Below are 24415 nucleotides of genomic sequence, written 5' to 3'. Positions count from 1 at the left end.
AAAATTACTGTACTTTGCATGATTGGAAACAAATGCGTGATTGCGAAATGCTGTGGTGTTACTTTTACAAAGACGGTCAATGAAAAAAAGAATGTTGACCAGGGCAATACTTTGAGTTTACACTTACAGCTTGTCCAAGGTCATTCATTATTAATACTATTAGTAATATCTTCGTTAAAGACTTTGATGGCCACAGCTCAAACATGAGAGGTTGAGCTTTATTAGCTCCACCTTGCGGAAATTCCGGATACTATTATTTTGCTTGTCGTATTATAGGAGAATTTACGGTAACTCGCGGTATTTACCGGTAGCTTGAGGTAGACTGCGTACAGCGTACCGCAAAATAATGCGGTATCGCCCGCGCATTTTGAATGGCTGCATCTGTAGGCTGCCAAAAGTCTCCGAAACCAAATTTTGATAGCAGAAAATTCTCACTCGTCCAGAAGTTCCCTTGGGACCCAACATCCAGCACAGAGTGGTAAAAAACGTCTTTTTTGTAGACCCTTGCAGCGTGCATTGGTGGTTCAGTGGTAGAATTCTCGCCTGCCACGCGGGAGGCCCGGGTTCGATTCCTGGCCAATGCAGTGGCTTTTGCAGCGAGCGGCTCCATCACTTGCATCCCCTTTCAACTCGCAACTGAAAACCCACTGAAGCTTAGAAGCTGTGAGCCAGGTCAGTACCCGGATGAGGGTGACCTACAGGGAAAAGCAAAGCTTACAGCTGGAAGCGGTGTTAATGGAGCCAGCGGTGGGACGCTCACCCTGAGGTCTGTGCGGGTCCCAATGCCCCAGTATAGTGACGGAGACGCTGTGTGGTAAAAAGGCGCTGTCTTTTGGATGAGATGTAAAACCGAGGTCATAGCTCTCTGTGGTCATTAAAAGTGACCACCAAAACCTTTGACAAAAGCTCTTGGTAATTGATGGTCTTCAATAATGCTTCTCCTTTAGGTACATTTGAAATCAGCTGAAAAATGCTGTGAAATGGGGGGGCACTTCAGGACAGTGTAGGATTTGAATTTGAATTTTTGAAGAACCATTAAACAGCACGAGAAAGCCCGTACACTGAATTGCAGGGCTTTCTATTCAAAGAAGGACAAAAGAAACTTCCCTGAATTCCATTTTTTGCAGCACAGAGAGGACAGTGGGAATAAGGCCTGTTAGCTCAGTTGGTTTGAGCGTGGTGCTAGTAACGCCAAAGTCGCTGGTTCGATCCCTGTTCGGGCCAGGCAGTCTCCTCCTCTCTTGCCAAAACCTGTTGCTTTCTTGCTGTGGTGAGATTGGTGGTAATGCAAAGACGCCACATACTACCGACAGACGAGAGTGTTGCGGGAGAAGAGAGAAGTGATGGAAGATTGAAGAGTGTCCTAGGTGGAGCCAAGATGAAGTGTCACAATTGCCTAGGGGAGGATTTCAAATGTTTAAGATGGTAAAAATAACCGGAAGTGATCCCCCAGTCCGGCGCAGTCTGACGTACTTCTGTCATATAAAGTAAAACTAGATGTCGAACTGGAGCCTCACCATTTGCATAAGTGAGGCTCCAGTTATACATCTAGTTTCACTTTAAATGACAAAACTGAAGAGACTTAAAAGAGCTGGAGAGGATTTCTTACAACTTTTGAGCCGGCACAGTTTTCGAAAACGTTTTCTTCACGCTGCACTATACAACACAGACAGCCAAGAGTCTCCAAAACAAAACGAATTGACAGATAGGAGAAAAGTCCCACTCGTCCTAAAGTTCCCAAAATCCAGCACTGAGCGGAAACAAAGTGTTCAAGTAGCGTGGGAATGCTACCCCTAATGCTAGCTGGAGTTTGAGCGTCTGGTTCAGAGTTTGCTCAAGAGTTTACCTTTCACAGATGCGCAAAGATGAATGTTGAGGGTGCACGCTTCAAGGCGCCTTACAGTGCAGGGAGTGATTAGAGACGATTCGTGACGTGTGCTCGTTCCCATATACCGTACGCCCCGGGTTGCAGTGCTAGGATGACGTCCAATACCGCTTCGGCACGTAACGGCATTATATTCAAGTGCAGGACATGAGGGTTTTATTTTGTTCGTTTTGTTCTGCTCTGCTCTGCTTTGTTTTGCTTGCCATGGCGTTTGTAAGAGCGTCAATAAAAAGGCGATTTCTGCGTCTAACACGAATGTAAGAGCTATTTCAAGAGCGGCTTCTAAAATGCTTGTAGACATTTGTCTGTTGTTGATTGTTTTTTTGTGTCTAACAAAGTGCCATTTTCCTGTCCGGACGGGGAGACTTTATCATTCCCACATGAAGCAACCCTTAAGTCCTCTGAGGTGTGTCTGTCTGCAAGGCTTGTATTTTGGAAAGGTTTTTTTTTTAATGGAGAACGACTTTGAAAAAGGTTTCCGCCGGCGCCTCGCGATCCATGTGAGATTGTAGCAAGAACGCAGCAATGGCGGCGCTCGCTGTAGTCGTGTCCGAGTGGTTAAGGCAATGGACTAGAAATCCATTGGGGTCTCCCTGCGCAAGTTCGAATCCTGCCGACTACGGTGTCCTCCTCACGTCGTTGTGTGCCGGCGCAAGCAAGGAAAAGTGCCTTTTTGCTTTTCCTGGTGGTTTTAAAACGCGAGATCGCTTGTACCCGCTGCCTTGGAAAGAAATGTCTACATGTTTACTTGCACATTGTCTATTGTTTGTTTGTACATTGTCTTGATGCACTGTTTGCACTTTGTCTTGTTTTTTACACTTGTTTTACAATCGAGAGACCTTCTGTAAGTAAGAATTCCATTGTACCAGTACCGGTTACATATGGCAATAAAGTTCAAGTTCAAATGCTTCAGCGTCCGCAAACGGCATTTTGCAGCTGGAAGCAGATGGCGACGCTTTTTGCGGTCGCGTGTCTTGTGCCCCATTTCCGGCCTTTAACATCGAATCAATAAAGCTGTTAGAACCGACACCATAGGTGCTTTTCTTACAACTTTTGATCTGACTCAGTTTCGGAATGCAATTCCTGAACACTGCGAGAGACAACCTACAGATGCAGCCATTCAAAATGAGCGGTAAAAACCCGTGGTACAGTAACCAACCCGCAGGGCACCGTAGGGCACCGCGGTAAGTGATTGGCTGGCCAAAATGACCGACAGGGGCACTCGTGGTGCATTGGTTGGTAGTGAAAAGATTTAATCATCTAATGTCTTTACTGTGCACATTTCAATCCGCTTAGTTTTGAATATTTATATGGAATTTTACCACTAAAGGGAAATTTTAGTAGCTGAGCATAAAAAGAAGAGGAGCATAACGCATCTGAAGGTCATAAACGATATTAATTTAGGAACATAAACATTACTGTATGTACATAAACTGTACTGTGTATGGCTGGTCTTGATAGTGTAGTGGTTTGATGGGTTTACTGAGACAATTATCAATTGTAGCAGTAATCACGAGGTTGTTCGTTGGGGCTTTTAGAAAATCAATCGTCAGAACAACTAACAACGCACACACACGGGTTCAATACACGAGATACATTTATTAATATAAACTGTGCACCAAACATATACTAGTCTGCCTGGATACGAGCGGCAGACCTTACTGTGAGGGTTATCAATATACAAGGTATATAATCTCGAAGAGATGCAAACACAAAGAGATACACAACAGAGAATATATGTCAATATATATCGTTCGGTTACCAAATCGCTAATCAGTGTTATTACCCACTGTTACTCTAAACTCGGAAGTAAATACATTACTCATGAATTAAATTGATAACAACTTGTGTTGAGGTACAATTAAATTCTCGAGACGCAATGTAGAACATGGGGTTTACTTATCCACTGTGTTTGGATTTGGAATTTCCCGGCACGAACACCAAACCAGCTGACAGGCTCTGTTGCAGCGGTTGTCCAATGGGCGTTGTGTCGGCGTCCTCTGGCTACCGGCCAACCAGTCGAGGTGCAGCTCGGAGTAGGAAGGCCGGAGGAATCTGACTGCGGCGCGCAGGGCAGTCGTTGCTCCGAGGGGATCTACCAGCATTCACGTTGGTAGAATTCTGAATACGTACGGGATCCTCGGCCTCGCGCTTAGAACAAAGTCCAAGTCCTTTTGCAGACAACAGCAGTTGTCACGTGATTGTCTCTGAGGATGCGCGAAAATGGCCAAGGAGAGCCCAGAACTGAGCTTGCGCTCCCTTTTTGATCAAGACCCAGATGTGTGCTGATTGGTTGAGAGTTTGGCGGGCATTGGAGACCCACGTGGTATTACCACGCCCTGCCAGTCCCTGATTGGTTGGTCAAGGTGAGACATAAGTCACTTACTCTTGACACTTAGAAATGCAGTCCAGATGTCCATTCGGCACTCCCTAGACAGATAGGCGCCAGTGGATGACCATTGATCATTATAGCCAGGCTTAGCTAATTGCATCCCCGTCTGGGAGCTTGCTTCTTATCAAAAGAAAAACATCTTAAATCAGCTTGCATGAATTCTTTCTCTGTGGCTGCACCACAGAGATGGAGGGTGAGATGGGGCCTCCTTTAGGAGCATACCAACGCTTAATTCTGTCTTATTAACAAGCATTGCCGCTACATATCCCCCCTTTTTGAAGGTCACGAGGTCCTGAGGCGTTGTTGCCTTCAAAACAAAAACAGAGTTAAGTGATGTTTGTTGTACCACGGTGGATTCTACCACCCAATATTCACATTACCTCTCGAGAATTTGTACAGGAAATAGTGTTGGAAAGAACGTTGCGTATACCTGCTCTCAGTTATAAGGTACCTAGGAATGAGGCATTGGGCATCATCATTAGCTCTAGACCTTAAACTTCCGGCAGTTCACTATCAGTATCGGATAGCTCTGCAGCAGGCAGACGTTTGGGAGTGGTTACCTGATTTCGGTGATAAACCATTGCTCCCTTTGTCTCATTCAAACTACCCCGCAAGGCTTTGATACAAGAGAACAGCATCCAACACATTACCCCAGCCATGATCCAGCTACCCAGCAGCAGTGTCAAGATGACCACGTTTATTGTTCCTAGCGCCCCAGAGGATCCACAACGACTGTGCTTGGGACCTACCAGTGTAGTTTTTAAGTTTGTGTCGTTAAGAACAAATTCGACTACCTGTACACCCTCAAGACTTACTGTCTCTTGGATTCTCTCATCCAAGTCAATGCCGTGTCCTCTGAAAGCGTCCACAATCTCGAGTTCCGTTTCGTATAGTTCTGACTCCAGGTGATACAGTGCTAAATCGTTGAGATGCACTATCGCTCCTTCAGGAACTTGTAGAAAAACTGTTTGGTTGGGTAGCTGCACTTCGGTAGCTGTATCATGCCTGTCATATGTTATTGTAACCGTTAACTGTGGTGTGCTGACCAGCCATTGCTTTCCCACCTGCTCAACCTGGGGTTCGTTAACCTCACTTTTGCTCGTCACTGTGGCTTTACACTTTTCAGTGGCAGCCCCCTTTCTGATACCACACAACCTCTGAGTTGTGTCCCTAAGGAATGGCTTACTTGGGCATACCCAGTGGATATCCTTGGTTGATATACACAGTTCCAGGTTTGGAACAAGATACAAATTTGGATCATCCTCCTGGTAAGCTACGAGCGGTGGGGTGGTCAACTTCACATGCATGTCCCCCCTCCAGAAGCCAACGTTCGATATAGACTTGAGTCTATAGATATCCTTGCCACTCACGATGGGAAGGTTCAACAGGAAACCTATTTCCTTGGCTTCAGGGTTGACATGTATAGGAATGGCACTGCCTAGACTGTATGCAAAATGTACCTGTAATGGCTGCACCATCTCAGAAGTGGTTGTCCTAAGTACTTCTTCTACTAAGGACAGTGGAACCAAGTAAGTTGGAATCTGTCCCATGGCTAAGCTAGTTATCGTGGCACTAAGCTCCCTAAGCAAATCCTGCATCAGCATCCTGACCTGTTGCACGTAAGCATAATCCCACTGTAACACGTCGACAATCCTGCCCACGGTGTGGAGGGTGTTATTTAACACTGCTGCATGAAGGTTTACTGCTAATATTGTGCCCTGTAAGGTTTTCCCTAGGCTTTCCAGCCGCTGCTGCTGTTGATACAGCCTGTCCTGAATTTCTGGCATTTCCTTAAGTAACCCAGACACCTGCCTTCTCAGGGTGGTCAGGGTGACAGTGTAAGCAGCAAACAGACCAGCTGAAAATAGCGAGCCCACGGTGGAGGCCGCAGCAATCAGACCCCCCAAGAACCTTTTGGGGCGGCTGAGGCCTGTCATCTCCTCCTGGCTGACTGTTGCCTTCCTCAGCTGGCGGAGCATGTGTATAGTGTCTAGCTGGGCATGCCATACAGCATCCTTAGCCCACTGCCTGCCATGATGGGACACCCTACTGTTCATGTTGATGTGCTTCCGAAACACATCACTTGGGTCCAGCCGCACATACACTCGCTGAGTATATGTTCTGCAATTTGTTAACAACAATCCGGGAGCGTCCTGCAGGACTATGCCGGTAGGAGGACCGGGTTCCACAACTTCAAGGGGCTGTGTCGAAGCGATCCACAGCACTGTCAGGACCAGCCGTGGCAGTTTTAGGATTCCCATTCTGGAACACAGATGAGGCACATGGTACAGTTCCACTATAATTTTGAATATATTTTCCTAGGAGGACCTACACTACAGTACCTAACTACCTGCAGCTACAAAGGGGCACCCCCCTCTTGATCGGGTTTAGACTTTTAACCCTATTCTGTGTCCTCCGGCGCCATTTGAGGTGGGCGATACAACCGGAGGTGGTTGCGATGCACCCACTTATAGACCAGAGATTGCCTTCCTTTTTCAATCCGAATTCGATAAGCTACCGGTGATACCTTATCGACAATCTCGTGGGGTCCTGTCCAACTGGGTAAGAATTTCCGGGCCACCCCTGTGGGTTTGGCAAATTGGAAGTACAGGACCTTGTCTCCTACTTGGAGTTCCTGGTTAACTGCCTTTCGGTCATAGTATGCTTTCCTACCCTCTGCACTCCTTCCCAGATTGTTCTGGGCAAAAGCAAAGGTTGCCTGCAGATGTGCTTGCTGACACATACTGATGGGCCATAGCAGCCCCCGTCGTGCTCAGGTCCTCCACCCCATAAAGACAGTGTAGGGGAAGAGTCATCTTCCGACCTGTCATCATCTCAAAAGGTGGGACCCCCGTAGAGCAATGGGGCGTGGCTCGGATGGCCATCAGAACCAGGGGCAGCTTAATGTCCCAGTCCCTACTGCTGGTGGAGACAAACTTTTTGAGCATACTAACCACCGTTCGGTTTGCCCTTTCTGCCTGGCCCGAGGATTGAGGGTGGTAGGAGATATGCAACTGGGCCTTGACCCCAAGCATATTCCACAGGGTTGCCATTACTGTAGCTGTGAAATGGGTTCCCCGATCCGAGTCCACGGTCAGGGGGAGTCCCCATCGACTGAACACATGGTTCACCAACAGCACTGCAGTTGTCTCTGCCGTGTCGTTGGGTGCTGGGAGGCACTCAATCCATTTTGTGAATGCACACGTAACCGTGAGGAAATATTTGTTCCCTCTGGATGACCTCACCAGCGGCCCCACCCAATCCATTTGTAGATTGGACCAGGGGAATGTCATGCCCTTTTTCTGGAGTGGTGCACGGTGCAAGGGCCGTGATGGTTGGAACTGGCTACACGTCAGACACCCCTTTACATACGCGGCGATGTCTTGGCCCATGTGAGGCCAGAATGCCACCTGCTGGATAGTGTCGTACGTGGCCTTGATTCCCCGGTGACCCCCACAGGGCTCGTCATGAGCGTGTTGGATCATGACCCCCCGATGGCAGCGGGGAACTACCCACTTTGGGACACCTTGTGCAACTGGTACACAAACCAACAACCCCTTTATAATTTTTAGGTTGTCTTTCACCTCTGCCAGCTCCTTCAGCTCTGGAGACTGGCTCAGCACCTGCTCCGAAAGAGGTTGACGCACTGGGTCAGCGATATGCTGATACATTAGCCCAATTGCTGGGTCCTGTTTCTGCATTTCTGCAAGATCGGTGTTAAAACCCTGTGACCCAAGCACTACAGATTGAGGGTCAGCTCCGACATCCTGTCTAGCCCTGCTTCGGGTGACCGCCTTGACCTCAGCCACGGTTTCTGGGGGTAGCCATTCCTGCTGGAACTGCCAGGGTTCACCCTCTAAGGCGCCAGATTTAGCCAGCCGGTCGGCCTCATCATTCCCGTCTTTGTCGGGTCTCTTCACCTGGGAGTGTCCCTTCACCTTCCTCCAGTAAACCATCATTCCAGCCTCGGTCGTGAGCTTGTCACTGGCCAGGAACAACTCTTTGTTCTTTACTTCCTTGCCCCGGGCATTTTTCATGCCGTTACCCTTCCAATACGGAAGATGGGACACGAAGCTATGTCGGGCGTAGTTCGAGTCACTACAGATGACAAATTGTTTAAGGCCATTTGTCAGGGCCTGCTGGAGGGTGATCAGCACCCCAGCTACTTCCGCATACTGACTAGTCTTTGGTCCTAGCTTATAGCGGGTCGGCCCACAGGGAGTATTGTCTTGCCAGACTACTCCTACCCCTGCTAGCACCTGCTGTTTGTGGCGAAAAGAGCAACCGTCAACATAGGCCATGGGTAAGCCCTGGCCCACGTTTTCATCGTAGTACCGGTGATTGTTCGGTAGCTCAGCAGCGGGAATTGTTTCTGGAGCTTCCATGTCAGTGTCACAGCCGTGACACACTTGGCCCAAAGCCAGGCCCTGTCCCAGGTACATTTTCTTGCTCTGTGCATAACGTACCTCTATCTCATAGCCTTGTAGGGCCATCATCCATGCCACAATCCTGCTATTTGACACCCTGCCCGCTTTGAGTCTCTGGCTATGCAGGAATGTCACAGGTTGGTGGCAGGTTTCGATGATGATCTTTTGTCCCCCTACATAACTACGGAAGTGTTCTACCGACCAGACCGTAGACAACAGGGCCTTCTCGCAGTCCAAGAACTTTTGCTCCACTGGGTTCAGGGCTCGACTGGCATACGCCACCACCCTTCGCTCTTGGTCATATTCCTGACTCAGAGCAGCCCCAAGGCAGTGCTCTGAGAACCCTGCTTCAAGGTAGAAGACCTTATTTTTGTCAGGGTAGGCCAAGCACGGCGCACTACCGAGTCTGCGCTTCAGCTCCATCACAGCCTGTTCTGAGGAAGGTCCCCACTCAAAGGGCACGTCTTTCTGCAGCAGCTTGTGGAGGGGCCTTGCTATTTCAGCGTAATCCTCAATGAACTGCCGGGAATAATTACATACTCCCAGAAAGCTGCGCAGTTCAGACAGGTTAGTGGGCGACTTCATATTCTGGATAGCTTGGACTCTGCTGGACTGTGGCTGTATGCCTTGGGCTCCAACCAATAGTCCCACGTACTCCACTTGGGTCCTACACCACTGTCCCTTAGCCAGAGACAGTTTGGCCCCTGCACGGGAGAGCTGGGTCAACACATGCCTGATCTCGGCCATGTGTTCTTCCCAGGTCTGACTCCGCATCAGAATATCGTCCACATAGACCAGGTTGCCCCTGGCGGCTGCATCACTCATGGCTTTGTGCAGAAATATGTTGAACTCCGCTGGGGAGTTGGAATACCCAAAGGGGCATCGATTCCAGGTGAACTGCCTGTTTCCAAAGGAAAAGGCCAGTTTGTACTGGTCTGTCGGTTCTACCTTAAGGGTCCAGAACCCATTGGCCACATCCACTGTGGTGAAATATTTTGCTGTTGTCACCTTGGCTAACTCCCGATCTAGGTAGATCATTGGCCATCGTGACAAAGGAACCTGTTTATTCAACTGCCGGTAGTTAATGGTCAGACGCCACTTACCATTGGGTTTCAGCACCGGCCACAGTGGGGAGTTATAAGTGGAGTTACACTCCCTTATGATCTGACGCTCTAGTAGAGCATCCAACGTCTGCTTTATGTACTCGTATGCCGTGAGGGGAATGCGATACTGCCTGACATAGGTTGGGCGGGCGCCAGGGGCCGTAGGAATGCGCACTGTGTGCAAATCCGTCACCCCGCAGTCATAGGCGTCCCGTGCAAACACTTCCTGGAAATCCTGGAAGATCTGATGCAGCTGCTGACGCTGGCTTTCCGTTTCCAGGGCATCTGCCTTACCAACCTGATCCTGTACCTGCTCTAGGAACCCCGCTTTTGACGGCATGGCGGTATCCCGGGTCGCACTCTCGGCTGAGTGGTCCGTCGGAACCCCTGCGTGTACTGTATACACAACCATCTCATCCTTATCGCTAAGGTCCACTCTGCACACCTCCTGGTTGCAGAATCCCTCTATTGGCATAATTGCAATCATCCGCCGGGGGTAGGTGTAGTACACCTGCTCGGTCCCCCCCTCCCTGGCCAAGGGACCAGGGAGCTGCCCCAGTACTGGGATGGCCAGTTCGAAATCATAGAACCCATTGTCAATTACCAGTCCCATGTCAGTGCGAGCAGGGATTTTGACATCTTGTTTTGCTATGTTTTGCACCAACAGGCAGGTGGCTCGGCCATTCCTTTCCAGTCTGGGGGTACCACAGACTGCTAGGTTCAGTCTGATAAACTGAGCTGATGGTTGGAAGAAAACCATCTCAGCATCCATCCTCTGTCCCTTCTTTAGGACAAGGCGTACCGGAAACCCTGCTGTTGACGCAGGAACGATCAGGTCCGATTCGTTTACTACCTGGCAGGCCTGAGGAATCGTCTGACCTGACCGAATGTTCTCGGGGTCGCCGCTTAGAGAGTGGGCATCTGGGTTCACCCGTGTCCACAGCACACTGTTTACTGTGTCCAACTGGGCGCCCAGTCGAACCAACAGGTCTGCACCAATACAGACCGAATGGGTCAGCTGAGGTGCTACCTGGAAGTAGTGAGCAAACTTCCTTTTTCCGATGGAGATGGAAGCTGCACAGCTTCCTTTGCTCCAAATGGACCTATGAGGTGGGGGTGCCCACCACAGACCCTGTGATTGCGTCACCAGGGTCACCTGACGGCTTCGCGACAGGTCCTCGAACAGACCTTCACTGATTATGGACTTCTCAGAGCTGAGGCTGAGAATTACATCATCAACCTGCACTTCTGCCACCTGGACCCCTCCCACCACCATGGGGTGGTAGTCCTTGTCCCCCTGAGGTACCAGGGCGCACAGAAAGGACTCCCATTCATTACCGGACAGGGAGATCCACTCTTCTTCAGGGATGAAAAAGGGGTGTGCTTTACCTGGCGGGTCAAGCAGCTGCTCGGAGCACTGCTCCTGTAGTTGGGAGACCGTGGGAGTGCTGGCCTGGGCAGGACTTCCCTGTAGTTTTGGAAAGCAAGAAGAGACATTTATTTCTCGTCCAGAGGAACCAGGAGAATCCTCCAACTCAGCTATGGTGTTCAGTGGGCACTGTGTGATCACAGCATAACCACTGAACCCCCCTTTTTGCTGTACGACAGGCTTAGGGTGCTTGACCTGAGCCCACAATTTTCCACGCTGGCAGTCCACCAGAGGCTCCAGCCTGTCAAGCAGGTCTTGGCCAATGAGTAGTGGCTCTGTTTTAAACCTAGAGATGTAAACAGGATGCACCACGTTCATTGGCCCGAACCTAAGTGCCACCCACACTCGGTGTGTGATCCTGGCATGATCCTGGGTATAGCTGGAAATATCTATCTTACACGGTTCTACCTTAAGTCTGATGCCTTTTCCTTTCGCTACTCGTTTGAGCTCGCTGAGTAGATCGGCTGACATCAAACTAATTTCAGCCCCAGTGTCAACCAGTGCTTCTCTATCTAAGACGTTTTCAAGAGAAACCTTGATATAAATACGCCTTGCTTTGCCTTTCTGGCTGAGATTCCCTAAGAATTGTTGGAAGCCTGCCTTTTCTTTGACTTCAGGGGCGGGGTCAGCGCCCAACTCAGAGTCACAGCCTTCTTCCAGGCAGGAACCCTCCCACCCAATCAGATAGACTGAGGGAGGGGTTTGGGATGGATCCCCGCCTCCTCCAGTGAGAAGGGGCGTGGTCCCACTAAGCTCATTCACGCTTCCGGCATTCAGTGCGGAAGGTTTACCCTGTCCTGATCTCTCAAGCAGGGCTTGTTCAAGCCTGGCCAGGCGGGTTGCAGTCGACTCCCTTCGTCCAGCCTTCTGATAGGCTCTGCCTGTGCCCTTGCCTTCCCCGTAGCGCTCACGGCGGCTCTGACGCTTAGTGCGGTCCTGCCTGCCTATTTTGCGCCGGGGCTTAGCGGGCTCAGGAACCTCAGCTCCCTCGAGCTGAGGCGAGTCGTCAACCCTGCTGGCTTTAGTGGCGAACACGGCCGTTTTAGCAGGTTTTCGCTCTGAGGAAGCAGAGACTTCAGCTCCCCAGGCTTTTTGAGCCAACCTTCTAATGTCAGCCATTTTCATCGCTTTTGCATCAGTGTGCATCACAATCATTTTCCTGATTGAGGGATGCAGATTAGCAATGAATAAACCTTTGAAATTCACGTTCTCTTCGCAACCCTCTTCATTCCGCCCTGCAAAATAAGTGCGCCTAAGCCTCTCATAATAGTCGCGAGGGGCTTCAGCTTTTTCGTGCTTAATATGGTGCGCAGCGGCCACGGCAGCTATGGGATCGATAAAAGCCGAAAATTCTCCGATCATTGCCTGACACAGCTCCTCAAAGCTATTACAGACCTCCGGTCCTTGTCTAGACATCCACTCGTGGACCGCTCGGCTAGTAGTTTTCCTTACTAACATAGCCTTTTCCTGTTCGGACGCTCCGGGCATAAACTGCAAAGTATGTCTCAGCTCATCGATGTAGGTTTCCACATTATTCCCTGACACTGACGGGTCAAACCTTTCTACATCTTTGGCTAACTGCCTCAGGGAGTGGAGGTTAATTTTTACGGTTTCTCCGCGGGCAGGGGGACGGCCGTGATCAGGAGCAGGGGGTCTATGCCTGAATTGCATCGCCCTTGCGTCTCGCGCAGGACTCGGCGATCTCCCCCATGCCGATCCGACCACAGACCCTGGCCGGGAGAAACCTCCTCCCGGCGCGCTGGGTGAGCGCTCCGGGCTGCTAGGTGGGCTGGCATGCAAGTGGGATCTAGCCTGTTTTGCTTCCAGTACGGCAGCATCTAACTCCTTTTGCCTTTCCTGGCTGAGCTCATTTAAACGCTCAATTTCTTTTTCTTTTTCTTTCAAGCTCGCTTCCAGGTCTCTCCTAGCTACCTCAGCCGCAGTTTCTCTAGCAGACAGGTCATCTAATTTACCTAAAACTTCCCTGAGTCTGTCTTCACTTTCCTCATTTTTCACTCTCTTTTCTCTGATTATATCCAACAACTCAACTCGCTCCGCCTTATATCTTTCTAGCTTTCCCTGAAGCTTTTGAAACTTTGTCAGCTCGGACAAAGACAGTTCCAGCTGTTTAGCTAGATTTAAGGCGAAACTCGATAGGACCTGAACTGCGTTCACGGACCCTCCTGTGTTAAGCTGGTTCGCTACCTTAGCTACTAAATCTACTTGCAGCTTCTCAATATCATCAAAGTTCAACTTTTCGATACCGCTCCAGTAACCAGGATTGTCGTCGCTAGAAATAGTACTTATAAGCGACTCCACTTCAGACATTTTAGCAGCCATTGTCATTACGTCAGAGAAACTTTAAGAGTATTACTTTTTTTTCTTTTACCAAAATACAGTATGGAATCTAAACACCCGAGCAGATGGATTTCCAATCAGTACACGTTACACTAAACGCTAGAAAACAGGGGGATTTCTTTACGCAGTTATCAGCACACCCGGTATTCGCGTATAGAAGCCGCGGTGCTGTGCTGAACTTGAACTCACAGCAATATCAGTTATTCTGTGCGATTGATTCTCATTTCATTCTAAACTCGCCCACCCAGGGACGCCATTAAATGTAGTGGTTTGATGGGTTTACTGAGACAATTATCAATTGTAGCAGTAATCACGAGGTTGTTCGTTGGGCTTTTAGAAAATCAATCGTCAGAACAACTAACAACGCACACACACGGGTTCAATACACGAGATACATTTATTAATATAAACTGTGCACCAAACATATACTAGTCTGCCTGGATACGAGCGGCAGACCTTACTGTGAGGGTTATCAATATACAAGGTATATAATCTCGAAGAGATGCAAACACAAAGAGATACACAACAGAGAATATATGTCAATATATATCGTTCGGTTACCAAATCGCTAATCAGTGTTATTACCCACTGTTACTCTAAACTCGGAAGTAAATACATTACTCATGAATTAAATTGATAACAACTTGTGTTGAGGTACAATTAAATTCTCGAGACGCAATGTAGAACATGGGGTTTACTTATCCACTGTGTTTGGATTTGGAATTTCCCGGCACGAACACCAAACCAGCTGACAGGCTCTGTTGCAGCGGTTGTCCAATGGGCGTTGTGTCGGCGTCCTCTGGCTACCGGCCAACCAGTCGAGGTGCAGCTCGGAGTAGGACGGGCGGAGGAATCTGACTGCGGCGCGCAGGGCAGTCGTTGCTCCGAGGGGATCTACCAGCAGTCCGGCTGGCTAGTAGAAAGTCTCTATGCACAGAGTGTGACCGCGAGTCCTCACAAGTCACTCTTTTGCCTGGGAAGAAGCTGGTTCGTTCCCGGTCCAGCGCTGCTTCTGAATAAGCTATTCAGGTTGTCGACGAGGGTCCAACTGTAGGCTGCCGTTGATCAAGCGGAGCATTCACGTTGGTAGAATTCTGAATACGTACGGGATCCTCGGCCTCGCGCTTAGAACAAAGTCCAAGTCCTTTTGCAGACAACAGCAGTTGTCACGTGATTGTCTCTGAGGATGCGTGAAAATGGCCAAGGAGAGCCCAGAACTGAGCTTGCGCTCCCTTTTTGATCAAGACCCAGATGTGTGCTGATTGGTTGAGAGTTTGGCGGGCATTGGAGACCCACGTGGTATTACCACGCCCTGCCAGTCCCTGATTGGTTGGTCAAGGTGAGATATAAGTCACTTACTCTTGACACTTAGAAATGCAGTCCAGATGTCCATTCGGCACTCCCTAGACAGATAGGCGCCAGTGGATGACCATTGATCATGATAGCCAGGCTTAGCTAATTGCATCCCCGTCTGGGAGCTTGCTTCTTATCAAAAGAAAAACATCTTAAATCAGCTTGCATGAATTCTTTCTCTGTGGCTGCACCACAGAGATGGAGGGTGAGATGGGGCCTCCTTTAGGAGCATACCAACGCTTAATTCTGTCTTATTAACAAGCATTGCCACTACAATAGTTTAAAGAAAAAATACACACCAGTCTTCCATTTCTCCCTAAACATTTTAAGCATGAAATTTTTATGAAACGGTACCCAAATATGTGATTGCTGTATAGAATGAATTTTAATTTTTAAAAATTATTTAACACGAAAATTAAGCTGTTTACATCTTCCGCCTGAGAACAGTCACCCGTTGCTACCCAACGCAGAAACACAGCCACTAACTAGCAAAGAGAGGACATTAGCTAGCCAATATGATAAAGAAATAAATAATTATTTTGTTTATTTCTTTTGCACATTTATTTGAACATTTCCATCGATTGTACAAGCACTTGGAAACTGTCCAATCCCTAGTTCATCAAGCATTTACCGGTCTGGTGCCGGTCTGTGTCTTCTAGGATATAATGCCAGCGAACTCTTGTTTTTATGTCCACTATAACTACGCTGGGCAAACGTTCCGAGGTCAAATTCTTCCAGCACGGGGGTACCTTTAATGCGGAGACGACGGCACCGAATTTTTTTGGCGCGCCTTCTCTTTAAAGTCCTGGCCAAATATGAAGACAGTACGTACAGTTATAATTCAAACGGAATTAAAAACTACACATCCCAGTTACCATGGTGGTGCTTGTGATCATTGCGTTTAACCAACGAAACAGGGCGAAAAATCAGTCACATGACTTTGGGGCAGAGTTTCGAAAGCTTAACCTATCAGCAACAAAGCGAAATTTACACGATAGACTACCTCAAACTGTCAGTTACACGACTGTGTATGTCGCTTAAGCCACTCCTATTTGGCATTTTAGTTATGGAGGCGAGAAGACGCCCCCCCCCCCCTCTCTGGGTGTCTGATTTGCCGCCATCTTTAACTGTTCGGTGTCCGAATCGGAGTAGCTACGCGTACGAAATAAAGTTAATCCCAACTACAAAACATATATTTTTGTGGTAAGAGGGCGCAAAACATCAGTATTTACTGCTATTAATTACTGTACGATTTATAGTTGAAATCTGAGCCTAGATATAAAGTTAGATATAAAGTTAAAATCTCGACAAAGCAATGTAGGAAATACAGAGAAAATAAATCCTTTCTGACATCTAAAATCAGTTTCGATCAAGGTCTCTAAAACGAACAAGAAAAAGAGGATTTTCGGAGGGCAATTACGCTGTGTTTATATAGAATAACTGATTTATGAGCAATCTAATTTCTTGTTCGTTTAAAACAGTGAAATGTAGGCTGCAAAAGATCGCACCAGAAACAGCACTCTCTCTGCCTGTCATAGACATTCAGGAAAGGCTGAATGAAGTCATGTCAAGTACAATAATTCGGTGATCAATAATAACAGTTGTAGGACAGTATATAAGGAGGATAAGGATTTTGAAGTTGACTCGAAATCTGATAGGTAACCAGTGCAAGGACTTGAAAACAGGTGTAATGCATCCCTGATAGGATTCTTGCTGTCATATTCTGAACATATTGAAGATTGCTCAGTGTGGATTTAATTTCCCCAGTGAACAGGATGTGCATTTATTAATTCTAGAAAAAAAGCCTTTCTTGATTTCTCTAGTTCCCTTTAAAATAAACTATTATTCCACAATGCAGAGTATTACATGGCCAGTATTTACACATGATATTTGTGATTTAAAGAAATTAACACAAGCAGCTTTTGGAGATTTAAGTGTTGGCTGAGTTATTGCAGGATAAAAGACTAGAGATGTTGGCAAGAAGAAGATAATTTGGGGAAAGCTGAGGAATACACTTATAACAAGAACACTTCCTAATGGGGTTAGGCATACTTTTGATGAAGATGATGAAGTTAACAGACTATATGTTTACATAGATACTGAAATAAGGATTGTATTTTAGATTATGTGTAGTTGCTGGCATTGAACTGTGTGTTGGATGCACATGAATTGAAGGAATGGGCAAACATAGCTGATGCGGATCCACAGACCCAGCATATTAAGATGTTTATACTTAGAGGCAATTTGTTTAAATAACTAGGTATGGATACTGATGTGCAAGAGAGGTGGAAAGGCTGTTTCCTTAAGCCAGCACTATAAAATATTTTATTCTCAGTGAGATGCTGCCATTTCATCGTGGGTTTCTAACACTGTGTATAGTTCCATCCACACAGTGCCTTTACTTCCATCCATTTCTAATCTCTTTATCCAGTACAGAGGATTTGGAGCCTATCCCAGTAAGCAACGGACACAAGGCAGAATACACTCTGGACATAGCGCCAGTCCGTCACAGGACAGACAGACACAAACACACACACACCAGGGCCAGTTTTCCCATAAACCAATTAACTTACCAGTATGTTTTGGAGTGCGAGAGGGAGTCATATCACACATATGGAGAAAAACCATGTAACCCAGAGAGAACATGTAAACCCCACACACACAGGATGGCAGGAATTGAACCTAGGACCCCAGTGCTGCAAGATAGCAATGCTAACCATTTCGCCACCATTATAAATGGATGGATATCTTAGTTATCTTTCTAGTTCACAGGTTTGCATGCATGATTTAATTTTGAAAGCCACTGAGACATCAGGTACTACTGTTGTATTTATGAAAAAGAAACAAAACAAAAAACATACTAACAACTGTGCCATCCTACTCCTTAGTTAATACATTTTATTATTCATAAACAGTTAACATTGTTAGCAAAATATTTTGAATTATATTTAACCCTATTTTTTCTTTAGTTTTGTATTTAACTTATTATATGATAGTCAGACTTAATGTATATTTGAACAATGAAAATATATTTTTACAAGATGCGGGGGAAAGTGCAACAGCTTATTACAGTGCTAAATTTAATATTATTGATTGCTAATAGTTTATGCTAACACCTAACTTTCTTAATTAGATGTATTTAAAACAGTGAACTAAGTGTAACATACTATTCAGAAATACAATCGAAAATAGTTTTGTGGTGTTTGTATGGATGAAACGTTTCTAAAATGTATAACGTAACAAAATTAAAGACGATTAAAATCTGTAATCTTTCCACTTGTAATGTCATTAAACAGAACAACACGTTTCTGGTTTGTTTTAATTAGTATTAGTTAGTAGTTAGTAGTTTTAATTTAATTAGTATTGCAATTCGCACTGATTCACTTGCGAAGATATGGACTTAAGAATATTCGTGCCTGGTCAAAAAATGGCATTAAGCACTTAAAATTAATATGGTTAATAATAGTAAACTGTAACATGCTGTAACAAGATCGGTTAAACTGCGAAGAAAATGCTTTCAGAGAAAATGTTTCAGGTGTGAAGAATATAGATCTCCAATGCAATTTCAACCAAACCTGTTCCCACACACCCTGCCCCCACTACCATTAGAATATACACAAAGCACTGAAATCTTTCGAGCTAATGATCAGGTGACCCGAGAGAGAGCGAGAGAAACACCAAGGGGTGCGGAACCAGGGAACTATTTACATGGAAAACGGGCGATCTCCCCAGACTGTCCGCCCGTTTCACTGTTACCTGGATACCTCTTTATTTAGAACTCACTAACGCTGATTTTTAGTTTCGAAGGATTCAAGTACGGTTTTAGATGAAAGGCAGCGACCTTAATCAAGCCCAAATCATAATTGAACCCATTCAGAGCCTACATTACATTTTAGCGTTTCATTCTGAGCAGAAGACCCTCACACCTGAAGAAGGCTTGCGTTTTCTCTCTTCTCTTTTAAGCATGTGTACAATGTGTAATACAATTACAATGTGTAATTACAATGCGAATCGTATGAGGGTGGGGGGGAGGTGTCTTTCGCTGGAAATCTCGCCTGCTTCTACTTTACGAGCACAACCCCCTCTCTGCCGGAGTGCTGGCTGTGACGAATTAAACCGGTTTCACAGGCTTCAATCACAGACCATGTGACATGGGAGTCAGGAAACTAACACACAGCGCCACCGGATTTGATAACACTATAAAAACGCTATAAAATAATGTGACTAGGCACAGAACAAGTTTACAGCACAGTACAATAATAAATGCTGACCATGACTTTAGAAGCATAAATTGCCTTACACTCAATTTAAACACAAGCTGTCTTTAGCCCTCTAAGCTGGTTCATACAGAAATGTAGAGATCCAGGCTCAGAACACACAGCTTCATTAGCGAATACATATGCAGGACAACTAGAGAAGACGTTTTACAGAGGATGGATTTTTAGAAACATCCCATCAGTGACATCACTGAAGTCAACTCCTAGGTACTGTAACTGTCGTGTGGATAGTTTCACAAGAATCAGACAAAGGTTTAAGCATCGCTTGTTCTAGATAAAACTGCAAAAAAAACAACAACAACCCATAATGTACTTCTTTGCGGCTCTGTTTGCCCAAATCATATATTCACAACGTGAAATCTAGAAAATAATATTACGTAACCAAAATCCGCAATATGGAAACAGAACCTGTGTAATTGTTGATAGATGATGTACTCGTAACATTTTTTCAAGACGAACTACAACATTTAAAAAATGACTTGTATGTACTTGATATCTCTAATCAATCCACGGGTCCCAGCACAAAACGAAACTAAAACGCATACCGTTTCGCGCTTCTTATTAGTTGCTCAAAAGTAATTTGACCGTATGAAATGCATAATATAAACCTAGAAACATATACGTGAGCAGTACTTAAGCACTGTAGTATCGGTGTTAAGACATACCTCTCAAATACTGTAAATCAAGTTAAAAATATCTCAAGACCGATTCTGGTCATAATGAAACCATGTTTCGTGTATGTTTTCTTTAAAGTACCGAGACCAGCCATATACTCTATGTTTATGTTCCAAAATTAATATCGTTTATGGCTTCACACGCGTTGCAGTATGCTCCTATTCTTTTTATGCTCAGCTACTAAGATTTCCCTTCAGTGGTAAAATTAGATATGAATATTCAATACTTAAACGGGCACAGTTAAGACATTAAATATACATATACATACTGTATACATTACAGTTTTCATATGGTAATATGTTTATGTTCCTAAATCAATCTCTTTTATGAGCATGTGAAAGGCATGGTGAAGCGATTCTCAAAAATTACTGTACTTTGCATGATTGGAAACAAATGCGTGATTGCGAAATGCTGTGGTGTTACTTTTACAAAGATGGTCAATGAAAAAAAAAATGTTGACCAGGGCAATACTTTGAGTTTACACTTACAGCTTGTCCAAGGTCATTCATTATTAATACTATTAGTAATATCTTCGTTAAAGACTTTGATGGCCACAGCTCAAACATGAGAGGTTGAGCTTTATTAGCTCCACCTTGCGGAAATTCCGGATACTATTATTTTGCTTGTCGTATTATAGGAGAATTTACGGTAACTCGCGGTATTTACCGGTAGCTTGCGGTAGACTGCGTACAGCGTACCGCAAAATAATGCGGTATCGCCTGCGGATTTTGAATGGCTGCATCTGTAGGCTGCCAAAAGTCTCCGAAACCAAATTTTGATAGCAGAAAATTCTCACTCGTCCAGAAGTTCCCTTGGGACCCAACATCCAGCACAGAGTGGTAAAAAAACGTCTTTTTTGGAGACCCTTGCAGTGTGCATTGGTGGTTCAGTTGTAGAATTCTCACCTGCCACATGGGAGGCCCGGGTTCGATTCCCGGCCAATGCAGTGGCTTTTGCAGTTAGCGGCTCCATCACTTGCATCCCCTTTCAACTCGCAACTGAAAACCCACTGAAGCTTAGAAGCTGTGAGCCAGGTCAGTAACCGCATGAGGGTGACCTACAGGGAAAAGCAAAGCTTACAGCTGGAAGCGGTGTTAATGGAGCCAGCGGTGGGACGCTCACCCTGAGGTCTGTGCGGGTCCCAATGCCCCAGTATAGTGACGGAGACGCTGTGTGGTAAAAAGGCGCCGTCTTTTGGATGAGATGTAAATCCGAGGTCATAGCTCTCTGTGCTCATTAAAAGTGACCACCAAAACCTTTGACAAAAGCTCTTGGTAATTGATGGTCTTCAATAATGCTTCTCCTTTAGGTACATTTGAAATCAGCTGAAAAATGCTATGAAATGGGGGGGCACTTCAGGCCAGTGTAGGATTTGGGTTACAAGAACCATTAAACAGCACGAGAAAGCCCGTACACTGAATCGCAGGGCTTTCTATTCAAAGAAGGACAAAAGAAACTTCCCTGAATTCCATTTTTTGCAGCACAGAGAGGACAGCAGGCACGAGGCCTGTTAGCTCAGTTGGTTAGAGCGTGGTGCTAATAACGCCAAGGTCGCGGGTTCGATCCCCGTTCGGGCCAGGCAGTCTCCTCCTCTCTTGCCAAAACCCGTTGCTTTCTTGCTGTGGTGAGATTGGTGGTAATGCAAAGACGCCACATACTGCCGACAGACGAGAGTGTTGCGGGAGAAGAGAGAAGTGATGGAAGATTGAAGAGTGTCCTAGGTGGAGCCAAGATGAAGTGTCACAATTGCCTAGGGGAGGATTTCAAATGTTTAAGATGGTAAAAATAACCGGAAATGATCCCCCAGTCCGGCGCAGTCTGACGTACTTCTGTCATATAAAGTGAAACTAGATGTCGAACTGGAGCCTCACCATTTGCATAAGTGAGGCTCCAGTTATACATCTAGTTTCACTTTAAATGACAAAACTGAAGAGACTTAAAAGAGCTGGAGAGGATTTCTTACAACTTTTGAGCCGGCACAGTTTTCGAAAACGTTTTCTTCACGCTGCACTATACAACACAGACAGCCAAGAGTCTCCAAAACAAAACGAATTGACAGATAGGAGAAAAGTCCCACTCGTCCTAAAGTTCCCAAAATCCAGCACTGAGCGTAAACAAAGTGTTCAAGTAGCGTGGGAATGCAACCCCTAATCCTAGCTGGAGTTTGAGCGTCTGGTTCAGAGTTTGCTCAAGAGTTTACCTTTCACAGATGCGCAAAGATGAATGTTGAGGGTGCACGCTTCAAGGCGCCTTACAGTGCAGGGAGTGATTAGAGACGATTCGTGACGTGTGCTCGTTCCCATATACCGTACGCCCCGGGTTGCAGTGCTAGGATGACGTCCAATACCGCTTCGGCACGTAACGGCATTATATTCAAGTGCAGGACGTGAGGGTTTTATTTTGTTCGTTTTGTTCTGCTCTACTTTGCTTTGTTTTGCTTTCCATGGCGTTCGTAAGAGCGTCAATAAAAAGGCGATTCCAGCGTCTAACACGAATATAAGAGCTATTTCAAGTGCGGCTTCTAAAATGCTTGTAGACATTTGTCTGTTGTTGATTGTTTCTTTGTGTCTAACAAAGTGCCATTTTCCTGTCCGGACAGGGAGACTTTATCATTCCCACATGAAGCCACCCTTAAGTCCTCTGAGGCGTGTCTGTCTGCAAGGCTTGTATTTTGGAAAGGTTTTTTTTTTAATGGAGAACGACTTTGAAAAAGGTTTCCACCGGTGCCTCGCGATCCATGTGAGATTGTAGCAAGAACGCAGCAACAGCAGCGCTTGCTGTAGTCGTGGCCGAGTGGTTAAGGCGATGGACTAGAAATCCATTGGGGTCTCCCTGCGCAGGTTCGAATCCTGCCGACTACGGTGTTCTCCTCACGTCGTTGTGTGCCGGCGCAAGCAAGGAAAAGTGCCTTTCTGCTTTTCCTGGTGGTTTTAAAACGCGAGATCGCTTGTACCCGCTGCCTTGGAAAGAAATGTCTACATGTTTACTTGCACATTGTCTATTGTTTGTTTGTACATTGTCTTGATGCACTGTTTGCACTTTGTCTTGTTTTTTACACTTGTTTTACAATCGAGAGACCTTCTGTAAGTAAGAATTCCATTGTACCAGTACCGGTTACATATGGCAATAAAGTTCAAGTTCAAATGCTTCAGCGTCCGCAAACGGCATTTTGCAGCTGGAAGCAGATGGCGACGCTTTTTGCGGTCGCGTGTCTTGTGCCCCATTTCCGGCCTTTAACATCGAATCAATAAAGCTGTTAGAACCGACACCATAGGTGCTTTTCTTACAACTTTTGATCTGACTCAGTTTCGGAATGCAATTCCTGAACACTGCGAGAGACAACCTACAGATGCAGCCATTCAAAATGAGCGGTAAAAACCCGTGGTACAGTAACCAACCCGCAGGGCACCGTAGGGCACCGCGGTAAGTGATTGGCTGGCCAAAATGACCGACAGGGGCACTCGTGGTGCATTGGTTGGTAGTGAAAAGATTTAATCATCTAATGTCTTTACTGTGCACATTTCAATCTGCTTAGTTTTGAATATTTATATGGAATTTTACCACTAAAGGGAAATTTTAGTAGCTGAGCATAAAAAGAAGAGGAGCATAACGCATCTGAAGGTCATAAACGATATTAATTTAGGAACATAAACATTACTGTATGTACATAAACTGTACTGTGTATGGCTGGTCTTGATAGTTTAAAGAAAAAATACACACCAGTCTTCCATTTCTCCCTAAACATTTTAAGCATGAAAGTTTTATGAAACGGTACCCAAATATGTGATTGCTGTATAGAATGAATTTTAATTTTTAAAAATTATTTAAGACGAAAATTAAGCTGTTTACATCTTCCGCCTGAGAACAGTCACCCGTTGCTACCCAACGCAGAAACACAGCCACTAACTAGCAAAGAGAGGACATTAGCTAGCCAATATGATAAAGAAATAAATGATTATTTTGTTTATTTCTTTTGCACATTTATTTGAACATTTCCATCGATTGTACAAGCACTTGGAAACTGTCCAATCCCTAGTTCATCAAGCATTTACCGGTCTGGTGCCGGTCTGTGTCTTCTAGGATATAATGCCAGCGAACTCTTGTTTTTATGTCCACTATAACTACGCTGGGCAAACGTTCCGAGGTCAAATTCTTCCAGCACGGGGGTACCTTTAAAGCGGAGACGACGGCACCGAATTTTTTTGGCGCGCCTTCTCTTTAAAGCCCTGGCCAAATATGAAGACAGTACGTACAGTTATAATTCAAACGGAATTAAAAACTACACATCCCAGTTACCATGGTGGTGCTTGTGATCATTGCGTTTAACCAACGAAACAGGGCGAAAAATCAGTCACATGACTTTGGGGCAGAGTTTCGAAAGCTTAACCTATCAGCAACAAAGCGAAATTTACACGATAGGCTACCTCAAACTGTCAGTTACACGACTGTGTATGTCGCTTAAGCCACTCCTATTTGGCATTTTAGTTATGGAGGCGAGAAGACGCCCCCCCTCTGG

At 45.9% G+C, this 24415-nt stretch overlaps 3 non-coding genes across 3 annotated transcripts; all 3 read left to right on the top strand.

The window, feature by feature from the left end:
* Window positions 1-513: 513 nt before the first annotated feature.
* trnag-gcc (transfer RNA glycine (anticodon GCC)) lies at window positions 514-584 on the top strand. Its single transcript has one exon. It is a non-coding gene; the product is annotated as a tRNA-Gly (tRNA).
* A 20819-nt stretch (window positions 585-21403) lies between these two features.
* On the top strand, window positions 21404-21477 carry trnai-aau (transfer RNA isoleucine (anticodon AAU)). The gene has a single exon. It is a non-coding gene; the product is annotated as a tRNA-Ile (tRNA).
* Window positions 21478-22678: 1201 nt separating this feature from the next.
* On the top strand, window positions 22679-22760 carry trnas-aga (transfer RNA serine (anticodon AGA)). The gene has a single exon. It is a non-coding gene; the product is annotated as a tRNA-Ser (tRNA).
* Window positions 22761-24415: the final 1655 nt, after the last annotated feature.

The sequence above is a fragment of the Atractosteus spatula genome (assembly GCF_055471065.1).
Source record: "Atractosteus spatula isolate fAtrSpa1 chromosome 16 unlocalized genomic scaffold, fAtrSpa1.hap1 SUPER_16_unloc_2, whole genome shotgun sequence".
NCBI lineage: Eukaryota > Metazoa > Chordata > Actinopteri > Semionotiformes > Lepisosteidae > Atractosteus > Atractosteus spatula.
This window is presented reverse-complemented; position numbering and strand designations above follow the sequence as displayed.